The sequence below is a fragment of the Numenius arquata genome, chromosome 1 (assembly GCF_964106895.1).
Source record: "Numenius arquata chromosome 1, bNumArq3.hap1.1, whole genome shotgun sequence".
Taxonomy (NCBI): domain Eukaryota; kingdom Metazoa; phylum Chordata; class Aves; order Charadriiformes; family Scolopacidae; genus Numenius; species Numenius arquata.
Genome location: NC_133576.1, coordinates 77978734 through 77990425, shown reverse-complemented (window position 1 = coordinate 77990425; position 11692 = coordinate 77978734). Strand labels below are relative to the sequence as shown.

Genomic DNA, 11692 nt, shown 5'->3' with positions numbered 1-11692 from the left:
AAAGCACCTTCATGTCAAATATTGTGTCAATGAACATACCCCAAAGCAGTTAAATGGCATGTCTCAGTACTTATCTCAAGCTTAAATCTGTTTGACAATCATAAACGAGTCATCCCTACTGATGAAAGCCCAGAGCATGACACAGTTTCATTCCAAAACCTGGCCACTAGAGGAGCAAGTGGTGGCCTGACCTTAGTATATACAGTAGCTTGGTGGTTAGTGCACTTGCTGAAGAAGTAGGGCACCTGGAGTTTAGTGCTTTCATGAGCCTGGGAGAGAAATCAAAGGTGTACCTCAGGTGTCCTCTCTAATCACGCCTACTCTGCAGGGACAGAGCAACAGTCCCTCACAGCTGAAGGACAGATTCAACCGTGGATGAGAAGACAGAAGTTGGGATGGTGAAACTCAGTTTTACTTGAATAGCTAAGTCAATGATTTAGAGAAGTGCCAAAGTTCTGGTTGATAGTTCCCAATTTTATGGTAATGCCTATGAGCAAGCTTAATGTTTACTGCTGACTGCTGTAAGCCCCACTGCACTGTGCCTATCTGTGTCTATTGCTTTGTTGCGGTGATGCTGAGCTTCTCTCAGGTGCAGGTGGTGAGGTCTTAAGATACTTTCGGTATGATTTGCTTTATCTTTCAACATTAGAGTCAAAACATACCTACAATATATTCATTCAAGTAAAGTAAAATTCAGGGAGATGTTTATTTCAAGGAATTTTTCAGACCTCTCAGTCTCCAAATGCTTGAACTGATTTAGCTTCCACTGGCTAACAGCTAAACTAAAGAGAAGAAATGAAGAGAGTAGGTTTACATTCTTTATATGAGAAACAACTCGTATCTGGTAGTGGAAACATTTGTTTATAAATTGGAATCATAATTTCTTAATTAAATTGCACTTGTGATGCGCTTTGTTTCTTTCAAAAACTGACCTCCATGTCTTCAGATAGTAAACCATCAGGAGAAGAATATTTCCCAGCAAACTCTTTTTTGTGTAAATTCCAGAAATCCTTTTCACTGCAACTGTATTTTCATTGTTCTCTTTAGCACACAGGTACCCACACATCCATATGCAGACACAGAGTCATAGAATTGTTGCCTGGGGGAGTCAGTTCTGTGCAGGCAACAGTCAATAAAAGCAAAAAGACATGCATAAGCTGGTAAGTGAAAATCTGTGCTCAGCACTGATATTTGAAGCAAGAAAGACTGGCCTATAAAAAACATGTTCAACTATCTATGAATTTTCACAATCCAATGTCGGTGGGACAGAGCTCATTTAGGTTTGATATGTTGTGGGAATTATGTTATTACTGTGTTTCCAGTGTGCCTCTCAGCTTTGAGTTCATATTCCATTCCATTAAGAGGTGACAAACACTGGATACTATCTAGTCAAGATGTTAGCAGCTCATGTGGAATTTAATTGCTCGTCTCAGACCAGTTCCTCATGTGTGTTTCCACAGCTGACAGCCTCTGGCAAACATCAAAGGCCAAAGACAGACTGGTTCTCAGAAAATGAGCTATCTTTCCCCTCTTGAATGAGATCTTGTCATATCAGTGTAAGCTGTATCGCCAGGTAAGCATGCGAAATTTTTGATGTCTCATATTGTCTCTTTTGTGAGTTCAATTTACAGTACTTCAGCTAAACACAAACAGTAATTTCACTTATTACAATCCCTATAGTAGCAACGTTAATTCGCACATGCCCTTTCTAAGGTGATTTACGACAGAACCAATATGAGGGAACAGATGAGCATTCCTGCGGCTAGGTTGAACTGCCTTTTAATAATCACAGTCAATATTCCCTTGTTTTAATGCTCAACATCATGTTCAAAATGGAGTGTTTCACTGCAAGCTGCATGCAGACCATGCAGGATTAAATGGGGCTTCTAGTGTGATGCATGTAAAAACCTCTTAAATGACTAGGACACCTGTTGACACTAATATAGAAGCATGCATGAAAACAAGTGTGCCACACTGAAATATATGTACACAAATATTAAGAGGATTAGAGAAATTGCTAAATTGTATAGAGTGGCATTTAACACAAACACATCTGGAACCTAAGCAAAATGGGAATAACATACACATAGCTGATCTCTTGTTAGATGGCTTTTTTTTATCTCTGTACAAGGATGTTATTTCCTTAGACTTTAAATTTCTGTTTAATATAGATCTCTGTTTGGAATCTGTCTCTAATTCATGGCTACTTTCATTTAGTAGCTAGTGCCTTTGCCATGAGAGTTGCAGGAAAAAGTAATTAAATTTAATAGAAACAACCCTTGCTTCGAAGCTGCCCTGGATTTAGGGCTACAAGAAGAAGCAATTACACTCTGGAAGCCAAGAATTCAAACTGAAGTTATAGAGTGTTTTTTTTATTCCTTTTTTAGGAAATTTTCTCTGTAAACTGATTTGGATTGCCAGACCTGATTGGATTCAAAGCTATAGAAATTCCCTTTTTTGGGAAATCTTCTCTTGAAGCAAAATTAAAAAAAAAAAATCCAAATGGGGTTTCCCCTGAAACGGGCATCAGTTAAGAAGATCCAGGATATTTTTAATCCTTCTGAACAAACTTCAAAAAAAGAGTTTGTACTTCTCAACAAAGTGCTGAATGGAAAATGGAAGCATGGAAGGAAAACATCTGTGCATCTCTTTATTTGCAGGCAGGTCAGCTTGTCAGCAGTCTAGGATATAGATTAATTAGGGGAAGGAATTTCTTTGCACTAGAAGGTATTATAAGCACTGCTTAAAGTTGTCAAGGTTTTTTAAACCAGCATGAGGCAGAAATTATTATTTCACGTTTTTGATTTTACCAAAAAACAGACTTTAAGTAACAAGGACAGGAAAAAAGGACTACAGAATGCCATAAACAGTTCCAAACGTAGTTCTACCTATTTATTTTTAGTAGTTTCCTATAAAGGATCACAAAGGATTCAGTTGAAAAGGTCTGCTTCCAATACAGATGGTATTCAGAAAGGCAAACTTGTAATCCAGTTAATACCTACAGGGAGGCAAAATTGTCCTATTCTTCACCACTCTTAGCAATATTTTATAGAGTCTTAGCTAAGCCAGAGGCACATGCGAAAAATTTAACAATTGTCATCATGCATTTTGCAATACGTGCTTTTCTATTCTAAGGAAAAATATGCTCGCAGGCTCATTACAGGGAAACATTGATGGTCCATGACCTGTGGATCAGACTTGGTGAACTGATAGTCCTCTGGCTAGAGACACGGAGAAGCTATGCTGGCCATATCCAGGGAAGCTCCTGGAATCAGATAACTTGCTGGGAAAATATATTATTTTATCGCTGGCCATTGTGCGGTAGTTGCGGACAGACATGTTAGAAACAGCAAGCTGTACGCCCCCGAGAAGATTTCCCTAGCACTGATGACCAGCCTGTAAAGGGAGAATGGGCAAACAGTGCCAGGGAGCCAATCTGAGGAGCCATCAACTCTACGAAGAATGTTTGACCCCAGTGTTTTGGCTGTCCCAGCTGTAATCTTTAACAATGGGTCTGGGTTATTCAAAGTGGATATCGCAGGTGACTGTGGCCCAAGGTCACAGGAACTGATGGTCACTCAAAAGTCAAAGCTACAGTGCTAGGAGCTGGACAGAAAGAATGTTACACTGGAGAAGCAGCTCAGTCCAAAACAGGGGTCCTGTCTCTGAATTATCCAATTGACTATGGCATAATTACATGCTGGGATGATATGGAAAGGATCTGGAGACATGTCTGTGAGTATGAGCTGAGAATCAAAGCCAGTGAAAGGCTAGTACTGCTGACTGAAACCCGCCTCAATCCTCTGCAAACCAGGAAAAAAAATGACTGTCCCTGTTTTGGCTGGGATAGTGTTAATTTTCTTCCTAGTAGCTGGTATAGTGCTGTGTTTTGGATTTAGGATGAGAATAATTTCCTTAACACGCTGATGTTTTAGTTGTTGCTGAGCAGAGCTTACACTAAGTCAAGGACTTTTCAGCCTCTCATACTACCCTGCCAGTGAGGAGGCTGGGGGTGCACAAGAAGCTGGGAGGTGACACAGCCAGGACAGTTGACCAAACTGGATGAGGGATATTCCATACCATGTGACATCATGCTCAACATACAAAGCTGGGGAGAGTTGGCTGGGGCAAGGCAGCCACTGCTTGGGGACGGGCTGGGCATCGGTCGGCGGGTAGTGAACAATTGAATTGTGCATCATTTGTTTTATATCTTGTTTACCATTATTATTACTTTCCCTTCTTTTTCTGTCCTATTAAACTGTCTCAACCCACGAGTTTTACCTTTTTTCCGATTCTGTCCCCCATTCCACTGCAGAGGGAAAGTAAACGAAGAGCTGCGTGGTGTTTAGATGCCTGCTGGATTAAACTACAGCAATGATGGAGATCACGTTCAAAGGCTTCATGGTGCCAGCTATGCACATTGCAGTCCAGGCAACTCTGACACTTTATGCATCAGCCCATATTACTGGAATAGTCATGAACAGCACAGAGACAATATGGTGGTGTCCACAGTGTCCCCATATATGAAGGATACTGTTTACCCCATGCTGTCTCACACTTTTGTTAGCACAGCTGAAAGGGGAATTGTGAGAGACATCAAAGAGAAGTTGTGATATGTAGCTTAAGACCCCATCCAAGAAATGAAAGCAAAGTCAGAAGAAATCATGAAAGAATACAGGCTGCCTGACAACAATATCATTCAGATGGGCAGCCAGTTCCTTCGTGCACCTGAGCCCCTTTTTGTGCCTACAAATATTGGAGTTGAAGTTCCCGGTGTGCACAAAATGATCTTCAACAACATCATGAAGTATGACATAGACTTCTTATCCAGAAAGTCATCGTGGCCCCTCTGCAGCTGCTGCTTATGAAGAAGTGTCTCACAATGTCATGAACACTTTTATCCTCTCTGTTTGATTATAGCTGTTCCCCTGGAGACTGCTTTTCCAGCTGTTGGGCTGCATCTGGGATTTGACCCTCGGGAGCATCCCAACGGTACATTGTCAATGTCTGTTTACCAGACAGAATAAACATGTACTTTTTAATATTTTATTCAACTGCAAGTTAATGGAATACTTTCTCTGAAGGTCTTCAAGGAGATTGTGATCTGCTGGCAGGTGACACTGGTAAGCCTCAACCATTTGTTCACTTTGAGAGCAGCCAGGTCACAGGCAAAAGCTCACTCTAGCCTCTCTGAAGCTGCTGCTCTGCAGACCAACATTTGATGATTACTGGTATAGCACAGTGAGTGTAATGCACTCACCGCATGAAAACCTTCCACCCAGAAGGTCACCGGGATGACCTTTGCAGCTATGGGCATCTCGACCTACACCTGTGTCCCCTGCTCATCTTCCGTGCACAACCACTCACTTATGAAGAAGTAGATTACAACACATCAGGGGAACTTTTCTCCTCTGGATGTGATAACTGCTGTGGCTGTAGGCCATGTGTCTTCAGCTTGTTAGCTGAATGCTGTTCTAGAGCCTCAGGGGGAACACAAGGCTGGGCGTTCAGCTTTGGTTATCTTTTGTATTTTTTATGACTTTATAGTACGGTATGGCACTGTCAGCAGTGCACAACACATGAACATGTGGGACTCTTGTTGCCTCCAGGTGCTGGTGGTGGGAAAACTCCACAGGCTGCTGATTGCTCAAGAACATGATCTAGCTGAGATGCTGGAAAACCGCTGTCTTGCAGACACGTCAGTGGACAAACACAAGTAAGGAATGTTTACACTACTTGTTGGGATATACTGCCTCCCAAATTAATTGTACTTGTCATTAGCAGCAAACATTTCACGCAACTGAGATTTTAATCATGCCATATTCTGAATGTCCCTGTGCACAGACAAGAGGGCTGGACATTCAAGCAACAAATACATTAAGCTCACTGTGCCACACCAGTAATGGTTAAATGTTGGTCTGAGCCAAGGGGTGCAACAAGTCTGACTAAGAAACCCCTACACTGGAAGAAGGCTCCGTGGAGATGAGAAGAGAAAAGAGAAAAGAACCGCTTCTATTACATATTTCCATTGAGCTCTGGCAGTGAAACAATTCAAACATGCAACTCCTCCCAGACACGCACCAGCCTCTTCTGCTCCTGAGCATCTTTCAAACTCTGGGGAGCTGCAGTGGCACCATGTTGGCACAAAGCAACTCTGTGCAGAGCTGCCAGTAAGTCCCACTCTGCTATTTGACCTAGCAGAGCATCACCAGGCTGTAGTAAGTTATACTCTGAGAATCACAGAATGGGTGAGGTTGTTGTTGTTGCTACCGTGAAGTAGCACAGATGGCCTGTCTTATGCCACGCTAGGTTCAAGAGCCTCCACTCTGTGCTTATGGCCTTGAAGGTACACGTGGGTGGTGGCTTCAGCAGGGAGCAAGTATGGAGGACCTCCTGGCACCCCTGCACGTCGGGGACAGATGCGTAGCTCCATTGGGAGCACTATGCCTAGGTAGGTTTGGCAACAACAGAGGCATCAGCTCTGGGGCAGGTGGAAGGCAGAAGTCCTTCATGGAGAGGCTGCAGCCTCTGCAGGGGCATTTGGCAGGCAAGTGGTGGGGCCAGGAGTGGCACAGCAGGGCAGAGAAATCCAGGGGTGAGTCCACATGGGACCTTCCCTGCAAGCCAGGCTCTGTTCCCTGCTGCATTGGAGGCAGCCGATTCACTTTCTAGGGTGACCACTTCTTTCCCATCCTGCCTTCAGGTAGAATGAACCTTCTTATGTTATTGGCCGAGGATCAGAGGTGCAAAAGAGAAGAGAAGTGGAAATTGGGAGAGCTCAGAGATGTGCTCCCAGGGAGCTTTGCCTTGCGAAGCTGTGCTAGCTAGCAGCTCCACGCTTGTGCTGCTCTTATATGAAGATAAGCTGCAAAACACTGGGTTTGTTTGGCAAGATGTTTGGAAAAACCCACCAAAAGTTGCATATGTCAGGGTCATAACCGCTGACCTGATACAGCTCAGTGTAGCTGCCATAACTACCCTCTACCTGGACTTGAGATGTGGAGCCCAGGAGAAGCAGTGGAGAGTGATCATTTGTTTTCTATATTTGTTGGAAAGGAGTGGAAGAAGGGGGACAATGGTACAATGTTTGTTGTCACCAGGCAGCAAACACAATGACAGACACCATAGCTGAAGGAGGGAAGGGAGTCTCCTCAACGGACGGCCTGCCAGGAAAACTGAAGTCAAAACAGCAGCTGCAAGGTAGTCAGTCTGCCTCTCAGCAGCTACACCCCACATCACCATCCACATGTGCTGAGATCACAGCTAACCTTGTTTTCCTGTGCACGGGTCTCCTGAATGAGACTGACTTTGGCAGCATCCAAACACGGCAGCAAACACTCCAGCTAAGCGCTCCACCTGGTTGAGGACGTGGCACCATATTTAAAAAACATCACTGTGCATCACAGCTAGACAACAGCACATTTCTTACACATGCACCTAGAAGAAGTGCACCTAGAAAAAACAGTCTTTCCTGAATTCATAAAGTACCATGTGGAGAACATTGCTGCTGCCACAACCTATTCTCTGCGTCCACCCTCTCCCCTCAATACATGTTTCAGGACCCCCATCTCGTGGTCTTAGCACAGCCACAGGGTTTCTCTAGAGGCTGGCCTGAAAAGGCTGAAAATGGCTCCAGGCAAAAAACTCAAAGTGAGAGCTGCAGCCCATCTGAAGCAACCCACTGGGCACACTAGACTGTCTTTCTCTTTAAAAAGGTGATGATGGCAGGGAGGGGAGTGGTGTAAGGCATCAACTAAAGGGCAGAGGAAGAAAGAGAGCACCTTTGTGGTACATCATTAGATTCTTCTCCTGACTGAGCATTCTTACACCTCAAAGAGGGCCTCACCTCACTGAGAAGGATGATAGAGCTACATCCTCAGTGACTCCCCCCAGGTAGGTGCCTACCACAGTGCTGGTGTCACCCCCACAGCATTTGCCTTGACTGAGATGAGAGACACTATATATTGCCCCTCGTATTCCTTTTTATTGATTTTCAAAAGTCTGGATGGCTTTCTTGCATGCTTTTTTCTCTTCCCAAATATTGACTTGTTAAAAACAAAGTTTATACATAGTTCAGATTTATGTTAAAGCCTTTATTAAAATAGAAGTTGCTGTCTACTGGCACGCGCACATGTCTTGGTAGAGGTGCCTAGGTACAAAGACAAAAGACATAGGGTTATTGATGGGAGGAGAACAGAGGGAATAACCAAGAGTCTTGGTCATGACAGTGCCCTGTATGTTAAGCACATCTGGCAGGGGAAGGGTAGAAATTATTATTTCTCTCTGTGCAAAATGTGGAGGAAAGCAGAGACAAAGAAACGATGTGGATAGAAAACAACGATCAAGAGAACAGCGGCAAGCAAGGCCATGTCTGTGGGATCTTATCTGACATAACCTGGAGCATCTACAGGACAGGGAAGCTGTGAAGCCCTGGGTCGGCCTAGGATCCTTCTGCTTGCCAAGGCCACCCAATGTGAGCAGCCGGCGAGGTCTGTGGAGAGTGGTGTCTTGTGCTGCCTCCGTGTCCTGGCGGGGCAGGTTAGTGCAGCTGCCTACATGCCTGGACATCACATGGTCTCTTCCCTTTCACTTTCCAAACCCGGGCCTAGCACAGTCCCCTGCTGTACCCTGTTTCTCATCCCAAGCCCTAAGGCCCCTTCTGTCCTCCTCCAGGCCACATTTCCTGACCTACCCTTTCATCGTTAGCTGTTGATAGCATGGGAGGAATACAGAGAGACTGTTCAAATATGTGGGCGTAGGCATGAGGTCAGGAAAGGCAAAGTCTGCCTGGAGTTGTATCTGGTGAGGGATGTGGAAGTAGGACATGCTTGTTTGAGTACGTAGGTTACAAAACGGAGCCTGGGGAAAATACGGGCCTCCAGTTAAATGGAGCCAGGGTGCAGTATCTCCTGCTGGTTGTAGTTCTAATTCTGGGGGTTAATAAGGTCACTTGAAAGCCTTACAGTGTTGCTGTTGGATAAAAAAGCTGGCAGCTTTAGGCTGTAATAACCGAAGAGAAATCTAACTGCCTCTGTCAGCGGCCTCTGCTGGCCGACCTCAGCAGGGACCTCCACTGCTGCATTGAAGTTCTCTGCAAAGGCCATCAGATCACCATCGTTTAATCATCGTTTCGTAGTTCTCTAAATGTAAGGTTTAGCTGTAAGTTGTGGCATAATTTCTCTGTCTTTCAGGGTGAATGAAGGTGATCATCGTTTTGCAAAACGGTTTGCAAACGATCATGCTCAGTGTTACTCTTCATAATGTGATTGAAAAAACACCCAACAACAAATAAAATATGATGCTAGTTTCCTACTAGAAGTTTCAGCACAGAGATACCACCTGTCTGTTCTGACTTCCAGTTATTTGAACAATGCGAGATTTAATCTTTTTAAGCCTGTCAACTGAAAGTATACTCTAGTTGGCAAAGTGTTTTTCATATACAATTTTCTATGGAAAAGAAAAAGACATACTTCGGGATGTTTTCATGGAAAAAAAAATAATATAATTTTCCTGATCTATCTGAGGAGCGTTCCTGATTTTTTGAGTGACACAAAGACTTTCTTTCACATGCTTTTAAAAAGTGCTTTTTACTGCCAGAAGATGGTGTGCTTCCACTGCATCATGCCCCAGCCAGCTTGAGGAAGGGATTGTGTTTGCTGTGTAAAATCACCTCTCCTCACAGTGTAAGCAAGACTTATGACAAAATCAAAAGGATTTTGTGGTAAAAAAATACAGTTCATACTCACTGAATGCACACATTACTGTATTTTCAGGTATATTCTGCTTCTACTTTCAGTGAATTTGTATATATAGTAATTTTATAAAAAGAAGATTATAAAATAATATTAAAATAAACATTAAATTATTATTAGAAGATAATACTTTTAACTTAAAAAATCAAGAATCAAGATTTAAAATACTTGCATGGTTTTTAATATCTGAAATATTGTTCAAGTGTTTGAAATGTTTGCACTTAAATATTTTTTACTTGGTTTCCTATTCCATTATGTAGACCCTGGTGAAAATTTTATATTAAAGCTGTCTTTGGTGTTAAACAATTTATTCTATAAAATTTGCAAATATTTGACTTCTGTGTAAAACAGCAAACTGAAACTGAAAAGTTTGGATACAGAATATTCTGGATATTAGTAAAATGTCACAGTCTTCAAAAAGAAAAAAGTTTCTAACCTATTAGAACTACACTATCACAGTACATTTACCTGCATGGTATGTAGGGGTCTTAAACTGAATTTTGATGGTTTGTCTTTCCTTTCTATGTGTGTGGGGTTGTTCATTGGCAAAAATAAGAAAACAAACTTTCCTTTTTAGGCCTTTCTAATGGCTTTGTTAAAGTTGTTAAATCATGCTGGTTTTATAATTGGCCTAATTTATAATAATTTATATTTATAGATCTTATTTTTAAGCCCTTGAGTTGGGAAGTGAATTGTAGGAGGCGTAATTGTAGGAGTAATGAGGACTATTACTTCAGGATGTGAGTGGCTGATAGGTTGAAGTAGACCTCCTTATGTCTTTAAAGATTTTGTAACATTCAACTCATGTCTATGCCTTCAGAATGAGAAAACAGCAGAAAGAGTATTACCATTTTGTGGCCTTTACTCATTGGAAACTCCATACACAAACAGCACGTGGCTGATGTGGTAGCATCAACAAAGAAAAAGCTTTGTTGGCAATGTGTGCTTTGTCCTCTGTAGAAACTTGACTTGCTTGCCTAGCATGATTGTTTCTCACTTAGTTTTTCTTGGAGGTCATGTCAGGGTTGCTGAGCAGGGAAGCACAAGACACTGGTGTGCAACAAAGAACTACATAGGTATCTAGCTGAATAGGCTGTGAAGAAAGGGGGTTGCATGGGGTTTTTTTCTGGATTTTTTTTTTTTTTCAGATATTTGCTTATTTCACAATGAAAAATAAGAGAAAGTTTTCCAGTGGCTGCAGAGACTGGAACTAAAGTAAAACAGTTGCTAATTTGTTAAAATATAGATATTTTTGTTACAGATTTTTCAATGTTGGATTTACAAACACCTCAGGTTCACTAGGAAGGGTTACTAAGATTGCAGTACAGCTTAACCCAGACAGCCTTGCAGTTTATTGGAGAACTGGTAGCCGTGATGTAGCAAGACTGACGTAGACATAATACTAGTTTTTGCCCCTGGAATTCTGTGATGTCTGTCATCAGAAAATACTGAGATTTTACACAGGTCTTGTGTCTGGGGTGGCATAAATGAAGCTGGTGAAGGAAATTAAATACTCATGCTCAGCCCTATTTATTTCAGGGGTACCAACTATGCTAATAAATAACAGTGTTTATACATAAATATTCAAAGCCAACTGTAGAGCGGGACAATGCAAGTGTATGTCATATTTTGAATGTCAAGGACATGAAACAGAATAATAAATTTACCTTGTCAATGAGAAAGAAAATTTAAATAAGTATTTGACAACAAAAAAGAATGAGAAGTCCAACAAAACCAGCTTTAAATCTTCGTTAGTATTGCAGTGATTGAAATCTTTTACAATTTCTGGGCCTGTAACAATTTTATATGGGCTTTTCCATAGAAAATGGAAACTTACTGAAGCTTTTCTAGCTAGATCTTTAGGGGTAGATCACAGATTGATGACTGAAAACCATTACAGTATATTATTGACAGGGTAGCTGCTACATGGTTCTTAAGGA

General features: G+C 42.1%; 1 pseudogene; it reads left to right on the top strand.

The window, feature by feature from the left end:
• The first annotated feature begins 3462 nt into the window (after positions 1–3462).
• Positions 3463–4868, top strand: LOC141465931 (actin-related protein T2-like; annotated as a pseudogene).
• The last annotated feature ends 6824 nt before the right edge of the window (positions 4869–11692 follow it).